The 25562-nt window shown below is 47.9% G+C and overlaps 1 protein-coding gene and 1 long non-coding RNA gene across 2 annotated transcripts in view; one reads left to right on the top strand and one right to left on the bottom strand.

Annotated features, from left to right (window-relative positions):
- Positions 1-25562, top strand: part of LOC144159260 (tachykinin-like peptides receptor 86C) — a 165117-nt gene that overhangs the window by 54849 nt on the left and 84706 nt on the right. The window lies entirely within an intron of this gene.
- LOC144149150 (uncharacterized) lies at positions 18355-23833 on the bottom strand. The gene is made up of 3 exons (XR_013318204.1): positions 23478-23833; positions 20957-21041; positions 18355-18474 (listed from the first exon to the last, which is right to left on the bottom strand). It is a non-coding gene; the product is annotated as an uncharacterized LOC144149150 (long non-coding RNA).

A 25562-nucleotide genomic window follows, 5' to 3' on the forward strand; every position in this document is an offset into this window, starting at 1 on the left:
AAGAAATCGGCCGCAGTACGGCTTTCGGGCATCCGTTTTTCCTTCGGGAAGCGGTGTTCAGCCGAGGCACGGCAAGCGACCGGCCACAGGATATCCGTATTCTTGTGGCAGTTTGTGTTCGAAAGGAGACCGGCCGTAGCGCGGCTGCCGCGCATTCGCCCTTTCAACGGTGAACCGCGCGTCCGGCGGCAGAATATTCGTTTTCTTCGGCAGCCGGTGTTATAAAGGAGACCGGCCGACTTGCGGCCTCAGAATGTACGTTTTTCATTTGGTTAGCGGTCCTCGGCCGAATTACGGCAAGCGAACGGCCGCAGAATTTTTGGCAACTGGTGTTCAAGAGGAGACCGGCCTTCGTAAGGTATCAGGTTATACGTCATTGCGCGAACAACGGCGCGCGTCTGGGCGCCGAAACTTCCTGCACAGACGTGCTTGGAAGAAGACCCGCCGATGTAGGACCGGTTTTTTCCTGGGTGAAGAAAGAGCCGTTAGGGTGTCGAATGGCGCAGAAAAGTTTTTCATCCGCTCGGTGTTTCTACGTTTTAAATGAACGAACTTCGTTTGTCAAACAGTAATGAGTGTTCTAGGTGAACGGTGCAAGGACTCACTGGACAATACCAGGGAAATGTTTAGGCCATCGAAATGTCATTTATTGCCCCAAGAAGACTGTGCCACAATGACGGGTGAGCTAAGCCTCGCCAGTCATAGCTGCTACAACGCCTCGCCCGTCGGCTTCCTAGACGCATCAGCTCGAGGCTATTCGCCCCCACAAGAAATGGAGACCATTGGAGACATCGACCTGGACGCGATGTCCGACCCTAGATGGCGGTGGTTCACCAAAATAAGTGGCCTTAAAGGGTGTCGAGCAAGCGGCCACCACGCAGGAGCTCAACCGGCGCCCTGTCAAGGACTCCCCACCAAAGAAAGGCAAGGGCGCGCAAAAGCGCAAGTTTCAGGCTATTCTTCTCACAATAATACTGCGAAAAACAATGTGCACTATATTGCTTGTGATAAACGTAGAAGAAGCTAAGCTCGGGCATTGGTAGGCTCAACTTCGTGCCGTGCACTATGTTACTTCATGGGATTTTATGGCTGCCTATTTAGAAACAAGTGTTATTTTGAATTTGCCATAACAACAGAGCCTTGTGAATCACGAAGCCTGTTAATTTAGTTGTGGTGTTTGAAATTGAGATTAGCTACACGTGGGATATAACTCATTTGGTTAAACATAATCGCCAGCATCCTAGGAAACACAAATTTCGTCGGGTTTTTCTTGCTCAACACAGCTTGTTGAGTTCACGCACGATTTGGCTCTAGCAATAGATAACCTTAAACTAGCTGACTATTTTCTTGCGCGGCAAAAAAGCATTTGACGGTGTTTCATATCACCTTCTTGTTAGTACATTGCGGGAAATAAATTGAATGAATCGGTTATTACATGGATAGCCGAGTATATCTCTCTGAGACAAAGACAGCAGTTGGTCGCTCTCAATGGTTGTTCGTCCGGATATGTTCCCGCGACCTCAGGAATTCCCCAAGGCTCAGTTTCGGGCCCTCTTTTGTTTGTGTGGCCTCAAATCTTTGAAAAAATGTTCGCGAATGACTGTGTAATTTACAGGACTATAGAGAATGAAGGTGATTCCGAATACTTGCGGCATGATTCCAATTAATAACATCATGGTGTGCTGATTCAGAAAAGTCGTTGAATTCTTAAAAAGTGTCTTAACGTCAACTTTACAAGAAAACCTTCATTCCAATTGAATGTGTATACAGTAAATTACACAGCTTTAATAACGGCCGGGGAATATAAATAACGAGGAGTTTATTTAACGAGTTGTTAGAGAAATAGGCACGTTCACAACATAAAAGCTACGGCTGCACGTGTTTTTGGCTTTCCGAGATAAACTTTCAGCGAACTTCTACCTAACTTAAAAGAACAACCGTATTTCACTCATGTGCGCTCAGTGTAGGAGTACGCATGTGTTTGCTGGGATCCCCACAGCAAAGAGCTGGTTGATACGCTCGAAAACATTGAGAATAGGGCAGTGCGATTCGTATTAGGTATTGGCACTGTCAACTTAGGATGAGGGAAAGTAAAAGTAAACAAATGGTAAGACGGGAAACATCATAGACAATACCTGAGTTTGAAAATTTTTCGTAATATCTATCATTCGAAAACTGGAATAGAAGGGGAGAAGTATATCCAAGCGCCATTCTACATATCCCAAAGTGGGATCGCCAGCTTGAAGCAAATTATTAACTTTCCTTTAAGGTGACGCCTTGCGCGGTTTATTTTATTTTAGATCAATATGAGAGTGTAATTATCTTCCACGTATGATTTTATCCACTGTTTATAATGATGATTTTCACCGCGCTTTGCGGAATTATTTTGTTATTTGGTCTCATATTTGATGCTTAGTGTTATGTATCTCCCTTCTGTAATGCATGCAAGGGCAAGCAGGCATCAAATGAATAAATAAATAACTGAAAAATAAATAAATAAATAAATAAATAAATAAATAAATAAATAAATAAATAAATAAATAAACTTGCGGAGCCGGAAGTTCGCCTCCGACGGGTTGAGAACCCTACGCATTCAAACTTGACCAATGAAATATTTATTGCTTTATTCGTTGCAGCATGCAAGGTTTGCTGTATGAATACAACAATTGCTAAGTTATTTGTTTGAAAGAAAATATGAAACTCTTGTCTTACGCCTTTCCTTGCGTGAACATAGAGGGATACAACTGCAGCCATCTGAAAGGGCGTCATTCGCAAAACGTCTAGAATTTTCTTAACGTAGTACGACTTTAGAGGAAAATTAAGTTCTTTTGGACTATTAAGGAGTGTGCACGTAACTCATGAAAACAACATAAAAATATATTGAAACTGAAAGTACTTCTTTGATCTCTTCTAGGATCAGCCCTGTGAAAGATCATCAGAAAAGCTGACCGAGTAGAAAATTTCTTTGCAAGAAAAATGGGCAAATACTGGACATACTTTTTGTGTGAAGTAAATTATATTGAATGCTGCTGAGTGTTTTGTGGAGTACCGAACCGCTTCATAAGGGCATTCGCACCGGTTTTATATACAAAAAAACTGGTCAAGCAGCTGTTGTAAAAATAGTTGATTTAGTCAGAGCATGAAACTATTGTCTTAAAAGAAATTGCCTAAAAGCGGCACTTTCATCTTTGTGAAATTCAACCCACTAAAGTATGCGCCTGGCCGACGGACACTGGCCGTTGGACAGTGACGGGAGTACGGCCGTATACGGCCAAAAGGCCCGCATTTGGACACGGGCCGTACATGGTTGCCGGAGAAAGGCCGGTCAGAAAATAACCGGCCAAAGTACACCGGCTTGAGTAAGGCCGAACAGTCCTGTGCTGCCTGGGTAGTGATACCGTTCATGCTTACGCATTCAATATTTTCTGTTATTATGATGGCAAATCCTCCTCGTCTAGTTTCTTTGTCATTACGTATTGTCTTAAAACCTGGAGGCAATAACTCGCAATCTTGTATTTCTGGTCGCAGCTATGTTTCCGTAACAATAACCACATGGTGGTCATAACTGGCTAGCACATGTTCTGTATCGCTGACTGTATTCGCGAGACACCCGGCATTAAGGTTTATAAGTCGCAAGTCTGTTTTCAGGAAGATGGTATCGGTTCAGGGGTCGCTATCTGTCGGTGTAGTCTTCAGCGGTGCTAATTTGGTTTTCGGTAGTTGCCGGATCCTGACACGGCTATTCTGGGAATAATCCCACACGCAGACATTGATATCTACAGTAAGTCTGTCTCGCTTCAGGCGCACGCGCGAGCCTTCTTTTAAAGCAAAGCTTTTTACCTCTACCCCCAAGGGTTCTTTCGCGACCTTTGGTGTAAACAGAAAACTCCCTCGAACAAGTAAAACAATATACTGGCACCGACAGGAATCGAACCAGGAATTAACAGAGTAACAGAGTGAGAGCCCGTTGTCTTACCGATTTAGCTACAAGCCCAAGCGGAAACGGGGAAGACAGGGGGTGGACTCACCAAGCACATCTACGGGTTTACCCCGGCATTCTCGCTGAATGCCACGTGATAGCGTCACGCGACCTCTCACGCCGCTGTGCGCTCCGCCACGGCACGTCTAGCGGCCCAGTGCGCGCCTTGCACGACGGGGCTAGGAGTTACAAAAACTAAATAAAGGAAGCTCACACCAACGCATGGCATCTACCGTCTAGTACGCCAATGTACTAAAGCCTGTGGCGTCCAGTGTTCACGTAAAAAATCACAGCTCCTTGTCGTCCGCCCTCACGCCAAACGACGCATCAAGGAACACATTCATATACTCCTTGATAGCCAGGTCATCACTCCAAGCCCCAGCTACAAGATCCTGGGCCTACATCTCAGGCCAACATCCAGAGGGACGTACCCTTGCAGCACCTCAAACACAGCACCAATCAAATGATACACATGATCAGGCGAGTTGCAACCAAGAAGTGAGGCCTCAATGAATCCGTTACCTTTCGATTAATTCAAACTTTTGCCCTCTCGAGAATCACTTAGGTCAACCGCCTGTCTTCTTCTCGGCAAGAAGGATATAACGATGCTTTATATAATGATTAGAAAGGCGGTTGAGCAGGCCATTGGTCTTCCCATGAGTGCGTCCACAGAGAGACTGCTTAGCACGGGGCTTCATAACACGGTGGAAGAGCTGACAGAGGGTCATCTTTCTAACCAGAAGCTCCGAATGAGTAGAACTGCGGCGGGTCGCCAAATCCTTCACCAGATTGGCTGGGCAGCACAGAATGTCACCCGCTTGATGCACTCCAGGTCTTTTTGCGAAAAGAACTAAAAATGCTCCCTTCGCTCACAAAAATGAACCCCTTACATGACAAGGGTCGCCGATAAGCACGGGCTCCAGCGCTCAACACCACTCTAGGTGGGGATCATGCAGTTATCTACACAGACCCCTCCCAACATCGAGGGCAGCAGTACGCCATCATCGTGGCTACCTCCAGGACCAACCTCCTTGCGTGTGCCTCACTCAAGACCCAAGACATGACGGCAGCAGAAGACGCAGCCATCGCCTTGGCTCTCGCTCAACCGGGGGTTCGGAAGGTAGTCACCAATTCCCAACAAGCGTACCGGAATTAGCAGTCGGGTTGGGTGACCCGACCTGCACTGCGTGTGCGAAAAAAACTCCCGAAATGGTTCCATTCATCTCATCTGGACACCCGCTCACGCTTCTGTGAAGGGCAACGAATATGCCCACTGTTGCGACCGGGCGGGGGCACCCGATCCGTTCTCCGTGGCCTCCAACATACGATGGGTAGCGTGTAGGAAGCGAGCGGCCAGCCGGTGTTGCAGCCGTGAAGAAGTCCAGAGCAGTAGGGTAACGTAACTGTTTACTTCATAGCGAGAGGTGAGCCGAAGCCAAAAAAAACATACAATGCCCTGACGGGCGAGGTTTACAATACAGGACACGAGCAGAGCGACCGCATGGATTCGCTGCTCCGACAGGAATGATTATCAGCGTTTGTGCTGCTTCTTTTATACCCAAAAAACGCCCCCAAGAGTAATATGCCACGAAATCACAGACACACACACGTGTCCATAGTTCGCGAGTCATGGCTTCGCCCCTCGTGGCGTCCGAGAGAGGGGAGAGAGTGTCCTTGAAAGGTGCCGGGGTCGCGCTATCAACTCTGATCGCGCTGATAGGAAACGTCTAAGCCGGGAAGGTCAAGGCAGGTGCCTGAAGGGTGTGGCGCTGGCAGCTGCCGGAAGCACGTGCAAAGCGAGGTGATTGACCCGGCATGGCGAGACACGAAGTACGATTCACCGACACGTGGGCGCACATGGTCGATTCCCACGTGGTCGCTGATGCGGAAAAACACGTGTTGCTGGCCGATTCGTAACAGCTTCTCCGCCGGGGGTCCGAGATCCCGATGGATAAGGGTCTTCAACCGTTGTCCGGAGGGATGCTTTCGCAGGGAAGTGCTCAGCAGACGCTCGACTCCAGGCCTGGGCTGTACGACACCGTGCTGGAGCTTCACAGGGCCGATCACTGGACGAGAAGTGGCTCCCCAAGAACGTCTCTGGATTGGTCACGCAAGCAACAGAACAACACAGCAAGACACAACCGCATCGCCGGCCAGTGCGAAGACAAATCCCCACTGAAGACCTACCAGGCTTTTTGTTGCGAAAAAAATACGCTAATAACTATTTACACTAGTTATATTTTAGCCCAGCAGTACTTTAGACAAGTGTACAAACCTGAAAGGTGACATTTCGCGCGATTGGAAATGTCCCACACACAAAAAAAACGTAATCGTAAAGGGCGAAACCTGCGTCAGGAAAAACAAAGAAATTTGAGAAAGTCAGGCGTCAACAGGCCACTTGTCGCGCCGAGAGCTGCGATTTGAGCTCTCGTCAATGCCTTGAGCTTTTCCCTTTCTGTACCGCACTTTAGTTGCAGCCGTTCTCTCAACGCTGCTGTGTTCGCGTGAAATGACACCGGTCGTCTTGTTCGGCAAAGGTCGAGCGCGCGGAGGAGCGGGCGGGATTTTCCCCCGTTCGTACGTTATGCGCGCACTGCTTCTAGGCGGCGTTCCCTCGGCGCGATGCGAGCTCACGGCTTTGCTCGCACTGAAACACGCGCCACAATTACGCGCTGAAGTTTTTGCTACCTCCTCATTTCTCGCCTTTTTACGAACGCGTTCGGCAAGCAAACGCCGGAACGCGTTTGCGTTCTCTCCTCTAGGCTGGTCGGTTCCCGACTTCGGTTCAGCCACAGGCGACACCGGAACCTCAACTAGCTCAGCCGATGTTGGCCTACCGACGGGAGCATCAGCTGGGAGTGAAACGGGCACGACGAGCCCATTAGACACCTTGGAGTTCCCAACAGTCACTACCTCGTCGTCCCTCGCGCTTTCAGCGACAACCTCGGCACGCGAAGACCGAAGCGTGTTTCCGTTCTCCTTCCTTCCTGCCAGAACCACACTACACCTAGGCTTCCCTGTCTCAAAAGACGGCTCAGTTGCCCGCGAACTGCTCGCGTTCGGGTCGACAGCCGTTTTCAGGGATTCCAGTGATCTAGCGCACTTTGAACATGGCGACGAAACATCTCCGCTCACCGTAGGGACCTTACACACAGTGTACTTACGCTGCCCTCCGTCGTGAGTCTCTAGAAATGCCCCATCATCGCTTTCTGTCTGGTTTTCGCCATTCCTCACAGAGGTGGCGAGCCCATCGTTACTCGGGCTCTTCGCAGCGAGCCCAGCTGGTTCTTTCCTCGGCAGTTTCTCAAAATTGTACCTCTTTTCCCTTAACAGCTGATCCGACCTGTTCGAGAATAGGTACTTGTACTCCGGAAGTAGTTGTGGGGATACTGCTGCGTGCGTCACAAGTTCACCAAACGGACCCCCGATGCTGACCTTAGCAATCGGCAGACGAACGTTTCGTGCACCTACGGCTGGCTTCACCCAAACACACTGCCCAGTTAGCTGATCCGGTTCAACGTACGAAGGGTGGACCATGTCTACCGTCGCCGCGGAGTCACGAAGAACTCGGCACGGTTTACCATTGACGACTAGCTCCCGTACGTACGGCTCTAGAAACTGTCTGCTGTCCTCACTCTGATCTAGTACGTGAAACACTAGTTTTCCCTTCTTACACCTGGCAGCAAAATGTCCCGTCTCGCCGCAGTTGTAACATGCAGCGTGTCTGCGCGCTTCGAAAGCTTTCTTTCTGCGCTGCTCCTCAGCGTCTGCTGCTCTCTCTTCGTTATAGTGGCCAGTTTCTCTATCCACGAGAACGACATCCCTTGCTCCACCGTCTTCCCGGGGAGGTCTGCCTTTCGGCCCTGACTTATCAGGACTCGGCCTGAACTCTTTTTGGCCGTCGGTCGGCCCCTGCGCACCTCGACGTGCGACGAACTCGTCGGCTAGCTGAGCTGCCTGATCCACAGTTTTTACCCCTGGCCTATCTTGCACCCAGAGTCTCAGGTTCTCTGGTAGACGGCGGTAAAACTGCTCAAGACCGAAGCACTCAACTACCTTGTCGTGCTCTCCGAAAGCTTCTGCCTCTTTGAGCCACTCTTCCATATTGGCCTTAAGCTTGTAGGCGAACTCCGAGTACGACTCGCCTCTAGCTTTTTCGGCTTCCCGGAACTTCTGGCGAAACGCCTCTGCTGACAGCCTGTACTTACGTAGGAGGCTCGACTTGACTTTTTGGTAGTCCTCTGCCTCCTCCTTTGGCAAGCGGGCCATCACGTCGGATGCCTCACCTGGCAAAAGCGTAAGCAGCTTTTGCGGCCATGAGTCTCGGCTAAACTGGGCCCTCTCACACGTACGTTCGAAGTTGACCAAAAAAAGACCGATGTCTTCTCCTACCTTGTAGGGTCGCATTAGGTCACACATTCGCAACGTAGGTCGCTCAGTCGCCGCAGACTGCACGCTGCTGCCACTCTGATGTCTAGGTCGAGACGCCTCGACGTCTAAACGCTTCATTTCCCGCTCATGCTGTCGCTCCCGTTCCTTCTCCTCGCGTTCCTGTTCTCGCTTTCTATCTTCGCGTTCCTGTTTCTGCCTCTCGAGCTCCTGTTCTCGCTTTTTCTCCTCGCGTTCCTCACGCTGGCGCTCAGCCTCTGCAGCCTGACGTTTAGCGGTCTCCCTGTCATTGATCGTCTCAATGCACTCGGACAGCTCGTCATCGTCAGCCCCAACAGCGAGTATAGCCTCTATCAGCTCTGGCTTTCTCAGCGCGTCCGTAACATCCAAGCGCAACTCTTTAGCAAGCTCCAACAACTGCGGTTTTTTCAACGCTTTCAAATTCATGGCCGGTCTAGAGTACTGCTTTCCCACTGTTCCAAAAAATGATTTGCGCGAATAACCCACGCGACAAAAACAGACGCCCTACCAGCTATCCTCAGAAGCCTGGTAAAACTCAGTGAAGAAAAGTCCCGCACTCACCCTTGACCGCCGTGAATTCTGCGAAGTCCGAAGCCGCCTTGACGTCCGTGGTGTTGGGTCTCGCACCGCTGGCTCCAAGTGAAGTTGTCATCCGACCGCTGCCAACCAGTTGTTGCGACCGGGCGGGGGCACCCGATCCGTTCTCCGTGGCCTCCAACATACGATGGGTAGCGTGTAGGAAGCGAGCGGCCAGCCGGTGTTGCAGCCGTGAAGAAGTCCAGAGCAGTAGGGTAACGTAACTGTTTACTTCATAGCGAGAGGTGAGCCGAAGCCAAAAAAAACATACAATGCCCTGACGGGCGAGGTTTACAATACAGGACACGAGCAGAGCGACCGCATGGATTCGCTGCTCCGACAGGAATGATTATCAGCGTTTGTGCTGCTTCTTTTATACCCAAAAAACGCCCCCAAGAGTAATATGCCACGAAATCACAGACACACACACGTGTCCATAGTTCGCGAGTCATGGCTTCGCCCCTCGTGGCGTCCGAGAGAGGGGAGAGAGTGTCCTTGAAAGGTGCCGGGGTCGCGCTATCAACTCTGATCGCGCTGATAGGAAACGTCTAAGCCGGGAAGGTCAAGGCAGGTGCCTGAAGGGTGTGGCGCTGGCAGCTGCCGGAAGCACGTGCAAAGCGAGGTGATTGACCCGGCATGGCGAGACACGAAGTACGATTCACCGACACGTGGGCGCACATGGTCGATTCCCACGTGGTCGCTGATGCGGAAAAACACGTGTTGCTGGCCGATTCGTAACACCACCAACAAGCCTGCGGTTTTGCTCCCCGTGCTATGGAGCTTCACGAGGACAGTCACCCGCTTGTCTCGTTCAGGGACATAACCCAGCATTATCGCCTTCAGAGACAGACCCTACCTTCACCTTACCCTAACCTTTTCAGAGAACAACAAACTACCCTACGGCTCATACAATTAGCCTCCTTCCCACACCCGACGCGTCTTCTCTTAATGCGCCCGAATCACTACGACGCTGAATGTAAATTTTGCTCAAAAGTAGGAACACTCCGCCACATAATCGGGGTGTGCGACTTTAGCCCTGAGCACCTTCCTCTCGCTCCGTCAGCTACCGAACAAGAGAAATGGGAGATGCTGCTGTCCAGTCCCTCTCTGCCTACCCAGCTTCAGCTGGTTGGCAGAGCACAGGCGGCGCGGACTGCGTATCGGCTCCAGTGAAGAAGGAACCACTCTGCTGGGCCGCACATTGTGTAGCCCAGAAATCTGAGTAAAAGTGTTTCCTCCTTCTTCCCATCGTCCTCCTCCTCCTCCTCCCATCTCTGCCGCCAATCTCGCCGCATCCGTCCGCGGTGGCAGAGACGGAGAAGTGTGATCGTCTAACACCGGGATTGAGCTTCCTTTAATTTTATAAAAAAAAAGTCTCCACTCATTTGCTACACCAACGCAACTAACAAATCACCGTTCATGATTTAACCTTACCAAGAATATCTCTTTGAAGTAATCAAGGGTGTGGTTAAGTGCATTTCACTTCTCTCTGGTTTTACTGTTTGTAGAGCGACGTGGGTGAATTTAAGTGACGTCGCATGGGTAATCGTTGTGGGTGGCGTTTACAGCTTTGCTTTCCAACGACATTCACAGGGTGGATTGGCGCGAATTTTTTCTTTCAACGCATACTTCCAGAGCAGCTTGCGCTTATTCAGCGTCTCTTTGGAATAGTCGTCGCCTTCAGAAATACCACTTCATTTCAGTTTTCCGCAGCTATTGAAAACGTTCCTTTTTCCTTATAATCACAAAGCTTCCGTATTAATGGACGAGGCCTGAATCGATCGTCTGCAGATTTGTCCTTGTGCGGCTTTCCTATTCTGTGTATCGGCTCTATTCTTTTTAAATTAACATCGAACTTTTTATTCAATACGTCCAAAACTACCACTTTTCAAGTTCTTCTGAAGTTTTATTTCAAATCTCAAATATTACAAACACTAGTAGATTCTTTCGGCAGATTCTATATTCTAAATCAACACGTTTTAGGTGTGGAGCACCTTAGGACCGCACAATGTCCGTACGCGTCCATGCGGATAGCGTTTACAATCTCAAAAAGTCACCCAGGCACCGGCAGGATTCGAGCCTGTCTGTGTCTGGTAGACTAGACAGAGTTAGTGTCAGTCGTCTTACTCTTTAGGCTACAACCGTGAATTGGTATCCGAGAGTCAAACGGCGTATTCCCTCGCCTGTAACGGTGGGGAGTACCTTAGGACCTCCCAATGTCCGTCCGCGTCCATCCGCGCGCACACCACCATCACGCGAAAATCAAGTGAAATTCGATTTGAGCCGTGAGTTGCAGTTTCATTTAGGGAATAATCAAGGTGCAACTCACGGCTCAAATCTAATCACGGTCGGGGCGCGAATCGGATGTCACTCGGGGCGCAACTTGGATGTCATTTCGAGTCCTCGTACTTCGCACCCTCGCCATCATCCACGGAGTGGAGATGCTGCCATTTTTTTCCTGTTGTTTTTCCAAAGCTAAATTCAACTTCTCGGTTGTATCTTTTAGCTCAGCAAGACTTGCCGCTTGATACCTACAAAGCTTTACAATGTCTTCCAGGTTCTTAAGTCTGTCGCTTAGGCCGCTTAGGTTGGCCTGAATTGCCTTTTGGCTATCACACAACACTAGCACAAATGAGCACCCGAGGTGGCTCAGCAGAAAGTTGTTTGAGCACATCGCCGGTGCGTTGCCGCAGTGCCCATTCTTATTATTAGCAAGGTAAGCCCCGCTGTTGTAAACCCAATGAGTATTCGTGAGCTATTGACAAAATACTTCATTAAATGGATTTTGTGTGCTATCGTGACAACGAAATTTACCTGCTTCTTACGTTTGTATTGAGCTAGTGGTGGAGGAACTCCAAATCAGCTCAGAAAGAAAAAAAATATACAGAGGAAGTTCGAGATTCGTATTTGCCAGAAAAGTTTACGCTGAAAGACAAGGCTCCAATCCATGCGGTTAAGGTGGTTGACTGCGAAGCTGTAAATGACACCACAACACTTACCCATGCGACGTCACTTGATCCACACACGAGGCTCTACAAAGAGCGAAATCATAGACGACCGAAATCAGCAGCGATGCAAGGAAGAAAGCGGAGAGGAGTGTCAGGTGAAGGATGAGGAGGAGGGCGGCACCCGTGGCTATGGCGTCATCTCTCACCGCCTCCCCTCACTCTTGTTTCATGCGTCGCCGCTAAGGAGCGCTTTCCCCCTCTTCAGACGCTGCTTAGTTCGCCGCTAATCCAAACCACGGGATCGCTGTTATCATACAGTGCGCGGTTTGCCCTTTACACGAGTGCTTTGAATGAGCGCAGGGGGTAACCCGCCGCTGTGCTTGTTGAGTTCACCGTCTGTCTCACTCTCTCCTCGTGTGGGCGTAGCTAAGTCGGTAAAACGACGGGCTGTTCCTCCGTTACTCTATTCGGGCCCAGGTTCGATAGTGACGGCTCCACTAATTTCGTTTATTTGTTCGCTGGAGCTTTTTATTGACGCCGACGGTCGCGAAAGAACCCTTGGCGGGTAGAGGTATCCTGCTTCGCAGTAAAAAAACAGCAGTTGACGGACTAATGCCAAACGTAACCAACGCAACTACTCGCTTGAAGTTGCCGAAAAATTCGACACCTCGCCAGCTCGAACGATGCAGGAGGACAGTGGAACAAGAAACTAGAGGAGTCGTTTGTTTTCAGCGCACCCTTCGGGTGCTGTATTGTGCATGTGTTCATTCATTATGCTTGCGGGCGTAAGGCCATTTGTACACCATAAATCTCGAAAAGGAAGGCTTAGAGTGCGCCGCGTGACGCGCAATCGAGGGGGAAACGGGAACGGTGGATACGTGCAGGAGTACAGCCTTCGCCCAAGGCGTCTCTGGGAAACGAATGGCGCGGTCACGGCGTAAAATTGCTTTTCTATCTCCGAGGGCAGCCGGCATTCTTCGTACAACCGATGAGCGGGCGACCGATGGCGGGGCCTTGAATACAACCCCTCTCCTTACTGCCTTGCTTTCATGGTGTCGTAACGTTACTGGAACAATAACTGAACATCGAAAAAAAAAAGACGATGTTTCCGGGATAACATAAACGAAAGCGAAACGAGGTTTTGTTGCTTTGTTTCGCTCCAAAGCAAAACGGAAAAGTCGAATTTACGGTTTTTTCGAATCATTAAAGGGCAAACGATAGGCCAACTTACTGCAGTCTCGCCTAAGGTGTTAAGCGTATCGCTTTCCCGTACGCCTTATGGTCATGGAAAAAAGTTCGGCCGCATTGAAAAGTTCAACCGTCGGCTGCCCCGCAAAGGTCTTATATACTCACAGCCAAATCTAAACGTATAGGTCCGGTGTTAATGTTCATACTTGTCAACATTGTTGAACAAGAACAAGACATTACGCAAATATAAGGCAGAAAATCAATACACGAGTGATATTTGCAGTGTTCGTTTATTAAAAAAATTACGGATGCCTAATTTTTGCGATAGCAAATAAATTACTACATCAACTGCAAAAACGCTCGCCTGCTGTTCCGCGTTCAGCCCGCGCAACCTGAAGAAATTAAAAAAAAAAATCAAATGGCAACAGCAACGAAAGGTTCCACTAGATAGGTTTCGCGTTCCGCTTGGAACGCTCGTGGAGTATTCGCGGGCTACGTGGTTGTATAAACGTTGTAGTCGGTTGCCTCGATTCGCGCGCGTCTCCGCCGTACGGCAGCGCTGGCATCGAGGCACCCGACTTAGTGGAACGCGGTAAATTTAAATTGACTTGAGCAAACCTGTAGCGTGTTATCTTGGAAGGAACGAGACTGGAGAGGAACAGCATGAGAGATGAGCGGGAAAGAGAAGGGATACATTTACTTGCCATAGGGGCCAGTCGACTATGGTCTTGCGTCGACATTTCAAAGAAAGGAGCAGATACGCGGCCGTTTTTTTTTTTTTTTTCGATAAAGTGGAACGCGTAAACACAGGTTAGAACCGGCGGCAACCGGCTTCGCGAACTGCGCTCTGTAGCGCGAGCTACCTTATGCTCCCCCCTGGAGGTGCGGACGCACGTGAACTGTTTTCTTAATAATTTTTTTCCGAGCGCCACGCGCAAGCCTGGACGGCGCTGGGCGCTCACGTCACGGTAAGTGGCGGGAGTAACTATGACACGTGAATTTTTGATGACGCCGCACACATTACGGCCAGCAACAACAGCTCCGCTGTTAAAAATGGGGCTGCTTGCACTAGTGGCACAAGGCGGGAGAAACAACGGTGCTGAAGGTCAACTTAGCTTCTTCAGAATTTGCTAATTGTTCCAGGTTTTGCTGAACTTCGTTGAGTTTTTTTTTTTTTTTTTTGGTTTCGCTATGTTCTTGCTAGGCTGAGCGAAGTGTTGAGGGGCACTGTTTCTCCAGCTTTGCACCACTAGTTCAACCTGCGCCAATTTGTTTTTGCGTTTTAGTAGCCACCCCCCCCCCCCCCCCACTTCCCCCAAAATTAGTAAAGGGTAAACAAGTAAACATCCTTCCTGCGGTGGTGCACCATTTACAGGCGGCGCAGGTTTTGTTCTTGGTATTTTTTTTTTTTGCTAACGCCACCTGACCAGGTTCAAGCTTAAAAAGCTCTGCAGTTAAAACAAAGCCACAAAAGCTATGCAGAAACGGAAGGCGTATCTGCTGCGACGAGCAGAGCAGGCAGTGCCACTCCGTGCTGCGATAGCTAGAGTCTTCGCCGTGCTTCCTGACGGGAAGGAATGAGTGAAAGCGTTTAGCAGAAGTTTTTCAGAGTTCCTTTAACTGGACCATCCACTGCAAAATATGTTTCATGGTACGTCGATGATTACCCGATTAACCAAAGCGATATGAAAGGCTCACCGAAACATTTAAGGCTGCTTATGTGAGTGAATGGGAAAGAATTACTCTTTATGGCCGCAAGGGTCTTTTTATTAATTTAGTTTAGCTCATTTATATAGTTCAATATGATTTTATTCTTGGCTCATAAGCCCAAATTTTCATAAACAAAGAAAATTGACTGACGATTGCGATACCCTCTAATGTGAAAGTTAAGCGAAGCACGAACTGCCGTCTGCTCAGCGATGGCGTATAGCTCCTGCGTCTCAGGAAGTGATCGCGTCATCAGCGAACGCACGTCGGCTCGCGCTATACTATGGCGTTATCTCGTAGCGCGAACCGCCGGGGAGCATGCCTCTAGCGGCCTCGGCATACTGCCCTCCCCCTCGCACTTTTGCCATACCTACATCCTCCACTTTCATGGTTGCTCTATCTTCAGTGTCCTCTTCGTTGTTTCGGTTGCGACGAGGCCGACCCTGAGGTACTGCGCTAAACGAGAGCAGCGGGTGCTTAAAAGCTGCGCTCTAGAACCTGACTCTACGGAACCGCCGCAGTACCGCCTTGTGCTCCACTCCTCTAACCGACCACCTCGTCTCCAAATAATGCATCCTCGCCGCAGTCTTTTTGGCAGGCAGGCATGTAGCCCCCTGGCTAGGGGGCAGCGCCCAGATTCCGCCGACGCCACCGCCCCCCCCCCCCCCCCCCTTGTGGGATCCTTGCCTGAAGCTTCTGGAAATGGGCACCTTCCCTGCAGGCTACCTATTACGTCGTCCGTCCACTAAGGAGGCGACCGTCCGTCTACCATCGTTTTTTGGTACCATGGAGTGTCGCAGTGGTGCGGCGTTGCGTTGCCCCCCCCCCCCCCCCTCGGGTGGCTGGTGACGGGCCGCCCCTCTTCTCCAATCACGCACCCTCGCCGGAATCTTCTGGCTGGCAGGAAGGTAGGCAGACAGGTAGTTTACTGGCAAGCGGGCACCCTCTCAGTAGGGAGGCAACTTCTTTGGGTAGCAGTAAGCTTGCCCGACCGCCACCGTATTTGATACCATCAAATGTCTACGCAAGCACGCGCGCACACACGTATTTTCGCACAATGAGGCAAAAAATTTCGCATTGCGAAAAAAAAAACAAAATTGGCCGCGTATCTGCTCCTTTCGTTGCAAATGTCGTCAAAAGACGATAGTCTTTGTAGACATTTGTCAAGGAAATGTCCCCCTTTGCTTTCCCGCTCACCTCTCATGCTGTTTCTGTACCGTCGCGCTCATCCCAAGGTAAACACACTAAAGGTTTGCGCAAGGCGATTTGAATTTACCGCGTTCCACTGCTACAGGCCGGGTTCCTCAATGCCAGCGATGCAGTACGGCGGATACGCACGTGAATAGAGGCGGCCGACTACAAGGTTGATAGAACCGTGTGGCCGTGCTCCACATGCGTTCCAAGCAGAACGTGGAACCTACCTAGTGGAACCTTTCGTTGCTGTTGCCGCGTGATTTTTCATATGCCGCCAGGAGGCGGAGGTTTCCTGCAGTAGATATAGAATATCATTTGTTATCGAAAAACCGAGCATCCATGAATTTTTTAATAAAGGAACATTGTAAATATCCCTTGTGTACTAATTTGCTATCTTATATTTGCGTAATGACTTGTTCTTGTTCAAGAAAGTTGACAAGTATTAACATATAAACCGGTCTTAGACGTTTACATTTGGCTGTGAGTATATAAGACTATTGCGCAATGTCAATTTTACTTTGGCCGGGTGGCTCAATCGAGTTAAAGATAGACAGATGAACAGACAGAGACAGACAGACAGACATAGAAACAGACCAAAATTTCTGGGTTTAAGTAGCCAAAGAAAGACTATCGTCTTTAAAATTGGTGGATCTGCTACGCTTTTCATGTACCTATAGTTCTCGCTGAGCAAGTAACGGAAGCGCTTTGGACATCGTCCGGCCTACCCTCCCAACCTGGAAAAGATCCACTCCGACGCAAGGACAAGTGGTCGCGTTGGGTGACGGGCAGCTTCCGAAGCCCCTTCGCCAAGTTCTGCAGTTAGGCACAAAGTTTGCCGTTGGGCCCAGTTTGTCAAAAGTGGAAAAGGCTAGTTTGGCCCGTGCCATTAATCGTCATGTTCTGGAGGGTGATAAGCAGCGCTGAATCGGGGAGTGCATGGACGGCGTCGTGCGGTCTACAGCTAGGCCTGAAATAAGATTAAAATGTTTTGGTATGATGGATTACCTGGTAAACAATGACCTGAAATAGCTTTTGTCGGTTGAAGACGGCCAGTGCGTTGTTTTACCGAAAGGTGTGTTCTGTGAGCAGGCTTTAAGAGCGGTGCATAAGAATTTGAGAATAACAACAGCGCTTGTTTGTGTACTCCCCTTTCGTGTCTCTGCCCAGTTCTTGCTTCGTTAGCCATCAAGGAACAGTACCAACTAGCCCAGCGTAAAACACACCAGCAGTTAATGATGTTCCTGAAGGAATTCACAAGGGGGCAAGGATGCATTCAAATTAACAAAACATTGAATACTTTACACAATATTAAACCCCATACATGGGAACCACGATGAATAAGCCATGATAGGTTGCCTCGGAATATGCGTTCATGCTTAACTTATGGATAGTGTCTAACATAAACTGATAGTATATGCCTACAACTTTACGTTAAATTGAGGGTAAAAATAGCCAAAAAGCTGATGGGTTGTGCGACTACAGACAACGCATAATATTTGGTGGCGTGTCGGGTGAATGGTAAAAATATCTACAGACACAAGGTAGACCACCAGAATCACAAAACTAGAAATTTCAGTTTTCAAGCCCGGAACCTGTTCGGAATGGTTCCTTCGATTCGTTCCTGTTCGGGTTCAGTTCCAAAATGGCGGGAAAAATACGGCTTCGGTTCCGTTTCAGTTCCGGCAGAAAATTCGGCTTCGGTTCCGCTTTTCGGTTCGACACCCTGATTGGAACCTTTGGTTACTGTCGGACTTATTGGAATGCCGCCACGAGGGCCAGTGTCGCGCGCGAGTTCTTTTTGTAATTCTGGGCCGAAACATTTTTTCAAGGCACATTATTTTATTTGCTATCGCAAAAAATCGCGCGCGCCCCTTATGAAAATTTCTACGTCCAGTCAAAAGACAGTCTACGTCCCGAAGGAAACAGACTGCGTGCGTCCCGTGTGTTTCCTCTGTGTTGGAATTTCGCCACCGACTTTCTGCGTCCTTCAAGTGTCCCGTGTGTTTCCGTCCTCCATGCGTCCAGTCTATCTCCCAAAGGCAACACAGACACCATACGGCCTTTGTGTGTCCCCTGTATGTCTCGAAGGCAACAGACCGCATTCGTCCCTTGTGTGTCCCCTGTATTGAAATTTCGCCACCGACTTTCTGCGTCCTCCAAGAATCCTTTATGTTTCCGTCCTCTACGTGTCCCACAAGCTTCCACCTTTTGAGTGCCCTTTGCATGCTGTCAAATAACAGTGCCCCACAGCCAGCTGCATGTAGAAAATGTCAGCCAGCTCCACAGTCACTGTTTCATGCTGCAGCTGTTTCTGTAAGAGCAAGCTGACGAAAATCACATGAATCACACGACTCTTGCAAACCTGACTATTTTATTCAGGTTGGATCCATACGTGCTGCTGCCGCCTGCCACACCAGGTGTCGCCTCATCTTTACCCCTCACAGGACGGGATAGCCACTGCCACGCTTGAACCTGAAATGACAAACGCATTGATCGCATATGAAGGGGTTTAAACAAACACGTCTGAAACATTTGCTGGTTATGCTTATAAATATAAAGGAGTGTTCCCATACAAAACTGAACCAAGCATCCTGAAAGAGAAGGTATAACTTCTAGGTTGCAAAATTAGCCACAAAATTTAGACCACATAAATTAACTAATGAGCTTACGAACATCAAATATGACATACTGTTACATAGGCAACACAACCCAGAACTAAGTACTGTTTAGATTCATGGCCTCCTCATGACGGGCATTTATACAGCCTCGCAAAAAATTTGAGATGAGATTATTGCAGCAGCACTGTGGGAACAAAGCAATATGGGGGGGGGGGGGAGGGGGGCAGGGAAGGCAACATAAAATTGCATGAACATGCTAAGACAGGCATTGATCAGTCGTCATCATGAGTAGTTGCTTGTGTCTACGCGTTCTTTGGAACCTATAAAGCCAGCAGTTTTATTGTGCATTTCGTTTACGAGACAGCACTTGCATTGTCTAGTTTGTTTGTCTGTGCTTGCTTACAAAAAGCAAAATGTACATCACCATGAACTGACCAACCTCTAGGTTGGCTCCTCACTTTTTATATTTCCTTGTGTCGATGGGTAGCAGACATGGGAACAGAAATAAAAAACAACCCTAGAAAAACGTGGTGGATAGCACACTTGCACCCATCATTGCACGCGTGCCACGTGGTCACTCATCCCAACAGATGTACAGTGCACGGAGTGACCCCCAAGCAGCGAAAGCTGGGTGTGGTCGCTCTGTACTTTGTGAAAATACAAGCTACTAGAAAGATTTGACAGATAGCACAAACAGTGCAGGTGCGCCAACTTTGCACCATGGCACGAATTTTTCAACGCACAACAGAAAACGCACCGGTATGTCAGTGACACCGTGGAGGAGAAATTCGAAGACAAACCAGGACATCAGTGACAGTGAAAGAGTTAAAGCGGTCGAATACAGCAAATTTAATTTCAGGGTTTATGCTTACCAGCAATGAGGAAAGCTACCGCGGTAACTTGAGCTGACTACTCTAACGTGCACTCAAATGCTAAAAACACACAAGCATTTTTGCATATGTTTGCACACAGAGCATTCATACTGTTCGGAAATAATGCAGGTTTTTCCTACTATAAACATCATAATATTGCCCCCAACCACGCCATTTGATTTGTTTACAAAATATTTTGTTACAAGCGCCTGGCCACACCCTGCAATCTTATCCTTTTTTAAGGGAACCGTCTTTTTCCCCTTTTTCCTTTGTATGCTGCACCAGCAGTCCTGTTTGATATGGAAAGGGTGTTGCTTTGCGATCCCTATCCTAGCTTTTCCTGTTTTTTATTGAAAATGTTCTCGATCTAAATGAACGAGTGCAAAAGAAACCCTGCAGCATTCAATTCGCCAACGCTCATCCATGCACGTTCCTTTGCTGACTCCTTCGAGGTTTGTGTTTTTTTATGTTTACTGCGGAGCACAAGTTTGCTCCGATAATCTATATTTTTACAAAAACCCTGCATTATCCGTGGCTACATAACAATATTCCAAACAAAGTCTGATACATAAACCAGAACCCCCCACAGCTCTTTCTTCAATTGCTGAGTACCCTTCTACAATTGATTGATTGTAGGGTTTAACGCGCCGACGCAACGCAGGCGATGAGGTGCGCCGTAGTGGAGGGCTCCGGATTAATTTTGACCACCTGGGGATCTTTATCGTGCGCCGAAATCTCGTACACACAGGTGTTTTTGCTTTTCGCCTCCATCAGAAAAGCAGCCGCCACGGCCGGGAATCGAACCCGCGACCTCGTGCTCAGCAGCGCAACGCCTTAGCCACTGAGCCACCGCGGCGGGTACCCTTCTACAATTAGGACCATCATTATATTTGCTAGAGTAAATAGCTGTTCGGACGGGGGGGGGGGCTACGATGGCCAGTGAGACTCATTACACTACATGAAACACAGTGGCAAAAAGGCACGCAATACACCGTTTTCACTGCTAGGCACAAGTTGCATCTAGGGCATTGAAGTGAATTCACCTAAATTCTATTTCTGGGTGCATGGAATTGTTTCACTCATGTAATGTAATCCATAATATGACTTTTGAGTAGAAGTCTAAAGATCTAGTTCATCTGTAATAGGCGGTAGAAGAAAAATCCCCACACACTGTCTGTGGGCACCACGCAACTACCACAGTGAACAAGGGTGACAAAGTCGTTATTAATTAATTCATGGAGCAAGGATGCAGCCCTGATGCGACAAAAAAAATAAGAAAGGTACCAGGAAGTTTCTCACCCTCATCGGTTCCTTATTTTTTGCCCCATCTCTGCAATGTTCTTATGTCTTAATATCACTAAGGTACAACAAGAATGCCACAATGGTTTTCTATGTTTTCATGTTCTCTCAGCCTTCAAAATCGAGATTTTCATGCATTTCACAGCCGTAATGAACTCCACTTACAGGTCGTGCAGGATAGATAGAAACAGGAGGCAGCCAATTCTTCTGGTAGCTCACAACGTACATCCTCCATGTCAAACACCTGGCCCTGTAAAAAATGGAAGTTCAAGTAGTAAACAAGCCGTAAATATGCGGTATAATGCCGTGAAATACTCGCTCTGACAGGACATGACAGAATTTGTTTTTTGTAGGTGCAAAAAAGGCACCTTCAGTCCTTTCAAGCTAAAAAATAAGTACAGTGCTCACTGATTGAAACGCAACACTGCGAGCGCGTGGCCGCCAATACATGCAGCGCCGTCCATGGACGCCGCTGTCGCTGCGGGGAACCACTGCCCCGCTTATTGGCAACCGGAAGCAGCAAGCTTATGGTCAAAACACTCTCATCCTTGTGGTATACCACAATGCAACACCTAGCTTCCACGGGCGTCCACTGGCGGCGCTGCATGTAGCGCAGGCCACGCGCTTGCAGTGTCGCGTTTCAATCCGTGAGCACTGTACATACATGACAATCCTTACAAGGCTTTCAGCCATACTTTAAAGGAAGAGAAGCATCCTTACACTGAATTAATGTTAAACTAAGCCTATTAAATATCCCTAGGTGGTAGAAATCTGTGGCCCCAGATTTCCACTGTGCAAGCATATTCTCTGGTCCAGAGGGTGCGAAACGTGGTTACGGCTTTTAAAGGAGCCATGAAGAGAAAACACAAGTTTGGTTCATTCAAAGGATTCCGTTGCTAGAATCACGCTGACACCATTTTTAACATAAACTCCACTCAAATAAGCTACAAATTAGGAACAAAGGAAATGGCCATGCGACCCACTAGCTCATTTCCCGCAACAGAACCTATGTCATACCAGCCAGCTCTGCAGTTAGCGGAGGGCGGCAACAGCAAACGCGAATTAGGCAGAGGCTATAAGCTTGCCGAACGAACTATTTGCGCTTAAATTTAGGGCACATTCTTTTTACAGTAGTAAGAATGGTGGGACCAACAGTAAAGGTTAGGAAAGCACACGTAAGCATAGAAGTACCGATGCTTACTGCTGTTGGTACTGCGCGCACTATGCTTGGTTTAGCTGTACAGGACTGCGGGGCTTTGGGGTTGTCTCGGACAACAATGGCCGATTGACACAAGCAACGGTGTCTTACGTGACCATATTTGTGGAGCGAGCACTATGTTTCACGAAACGATTATTTTCTCGCTGAACAAAAACAAGCCACGTTTAAATACGGTAAAAACAAAACAAAAGCAGAAAGCGGCTTGCCACGGTATGGTGGCACCATCTAGGTTAACTAACGGTAAAGAAGGTTTCCCAATCGGCTGCAGAGCGGTCGGTTCCTGTGATGTCATTGCAGACCCTGAAAATGCACGATTTAGCGGGAAAACCAAAATTTTAGCTTAAATTAATGAATTTCTCAGTGAATAAAGCATCGTTTGCATTTGGACAAGTGCTGGGGGCCCCATACCACACGAAATCTTTCGAATAACACAAACTTGTATTTTGTCTTCATGGCGCCATTAAAATTCTCTCTGAGGCACATGGTGAACGTCTCAGCATGCCAATACCTCTAAGGGGAAGGCAAGTTGAAATGCTGACGAAACGAAAAAACAGGATGGTGAAGGAGCACGGTGGCAAGCCCACGCCCTGTTGAATCTTTTTCGCACCGTGATTGTATCCCCATCACATGCATATTTGTAAGAATCAACACGTTTAACCCATGCTCAACATGTTACGGTCAACACAATTTATGCAAGCCAGCTACAAATAATGTCACACGACACAAGAATTTCTGTCTGATCATGACGATGCTGGATGAGCTTAGGAAGGTGGAGAAATTTCTTGCATTAAAACAGTGAAAGCTGCCCTGTGACTGCACCAGCAATGCAGGCTGGAACAGCATGTTTCAAGCTGCGACGTCTAAACAATTATCTGGTCAAATGTTCACTGCCTAAAGACCTTGTGCATGTGGTACTACTTATAAAGTTGCTAGCAATGCTTAAATGTTGAAAATTCAACGTATATGCAACTCTTACGTATTATAACTACAAATGTAATGCAGCCTCCTTGCATTTCTTTACCCGTAAACGAAAACTACCCGTTAGAACAATGCTAAGCTGCCTACGTCCTGTAAAAAAATATACTGTGGGTCAACTGCCTCCTAAAAAAAAAAAAAATCGGGGAGTGGGCGCTTTGTTTTACAACCATTAACGCAGTTTTTTTTTTTTTTTTTTTTTTTTCATGCAACAAGCTTTAGCGTCGAATCCACCCAAGCCAAGCGGCGGCCGCTGGGCTGTCAGCATAATGTTTTCGTTGCCGGCAATGGCAAGGGGGTCGATCACTCACACAGCATACTGGCCGCCGCTCCTGGAAGCTCATTATGACCGCACCGACGCAGCCGGTAATTTGCAATAAAAGAAGCGCGGCGAGCCGAACACCAAGGAATATACTCAACACGTTTAACAAAACAGCACTGCGGCAACGCGTAATAAAATTTTAACATGCACCACGATAAACAATTACTTACGGCAGAACACGCAGCATTTTTCACACGTCGCGTCGACAGACTGGAACTTGCAGTAGAGACTCTTGATTCACGTAGGCACGCACAACTTGTCAGGTATTTTGTCAAATGGCGACCTCGATGTGCGTTTGCTACAGCAGCGCAGTACGGCGACGACACAGACGCTTTGCCAGCACTCACGATGTTTCAGGTGGCACAAGAGCACTAACACGTAATATTACGGCAGGAGGAGCACGTAGTAATTCACGTAACACCAGCAAATCGAAAACAAACCACCAAAACCACGCACAACGAACCAGCCACGTCTTTTCTTGCGCACCTATAACAATGACTGCATATATGCTAGCCTAGACTAGATTTATTACTACAGTTGGCTATCTAGCAGTCATAGAGTTTTAGCAGTTACTTTCTTCCTTCATCATCACCCCTGAAGCAAACTAGGCAGACGCCATTATAGTATTTTGTTAAAGTTGATAATAGCAAACATATATATAATGGCAGTATATTTTCTTGATGCGAGCAACGTCTTTTGTTGTCGTAAGTTGTTGCTACTCAAAAGCGAATAAAAATGGATTAACAAACGAAGTTATTATCATCGTCATCTACATCTAGATTGACTGTTTTGTTCAGCGTACAAGCATTCACCATTCACTGTTTGTGGGCTTTTCACAAACAGAACGGCCGGATAAAAAAATTATTCCCCGCAGACATACGCAAACACACGCGCACACGCATACGCACACACACACACACACACACACACACACGCGCGCACACACACACGCACACGCGCACACACACACACACACACACACACACACACACACACACGCGCGCGCGCGCGCGCGCGCACGCACGCACGCACGCACGCACACAAAAGCACCGTGCGTCAAATCCAAGCAGGCAAACAATTCACTCAAATGGAGGCTTAGCAAGACTATGTGAGCTCAAGTATTTATACCTAGGTTTACGACATGATCGCGTACTGTTTTGGTGGCTTGGAGGTTAAGTACTCGCCTACTGATTCAAAGGACGGAGGTTCGAAACCCGCTCAGTGACCTTTGTTTTTTTTTTTAACCGTGCTTTAATTACAGTTTTTCTGCCATAGTTTATATTTTGACATTGTTGTTGCTCTTGTGGCTCTCGTCTGGCTGTGTCCCTTTTTTTTCTGTCGCAATATATTTCTACCGCAAGCTCTGCCCCAAAAAACAGTACACCGCTCAGCATTTAGTTGCAAGGATAAGCCATTTTACAACGACCCTGAAGGAAAACACAGACTAGGACAATCGGAAGCCACTTTTTAGGTTGTTTTTGTTTTCATTGCTTCGTTTTCTATTCGGCTTTTTGTGTTCTTTTTACTTTTTCTGGTCTGTATATTCTTCTCCCTCCCACTTTTTTTTCGTAATGGGAGGGACGAGGCACTTCGAACAGCCTCGTTCAATATGTATCCTTCTTAGGCCACTGTTTCATACAAACGTACCAGTTGGTAATATTAATTCTGCGAATTTATCAGACCTCACTAGCACGAAATAACGTATACAGTGCTGCAGAATTTCCACAAACCATCGGCATTGTTTCTTACCATCTCTAGCCAAGCCAAAAAACTTAACCTTTCGAGTATAATTAAGGCTTACATGCTCGACTTTATGTTTACTTGGGGAAGCACAATCTTCAGAAAAAGAATGTAAGGCAACAAATAGTTATCCTTCCTCCCAGTGTCCTAGAGGCAACACAAAAGACATAAGTCAGTCTTTTGACTTCATTTTGCCTTCAGTACATACATAAGCAACAGCATTACGGCACACAGAAGAATTAAGACAGCAAATTCAAGTTCTATCTTACAGCCTTTGTCCTAGAGGCAACACAGGGGAAACAGGCCAAAGTCTTTTGACTTCATTTTGCCTTGAGTACACACATGGGCAATAGCATTGCGGAACTCAGAAAGAGAAGAAAGCAAGTCATTTTTAAAGTTTTATACTTCTCATCCGAAATAAAATCTTCGTATAGAAATTTAAACTTTGTCTTTACCATAGTACATAGAAAGGTAAAACATCATGGCTTTTTATCCGGCAGTCTATAAAAAGTACA

Source organism: Haemaphysalis longicornis, unplaced genomic scaffold (assembly GCF_048455015.1).
Source record: "Haemaphysalis longicornis isolate Haplotype H1 unplaced genomic scaffold, Haemaphysalis longicornis Haplotype H1 scaffold_1, whole genome shotgun sequence".
Lineage (NCBI taxonomy): Eukaryota > Metazoa > Arthropoda > Arachnida > Ixodida > Ixodidae > Haemaphysalis > Haemaphysalis longicornis.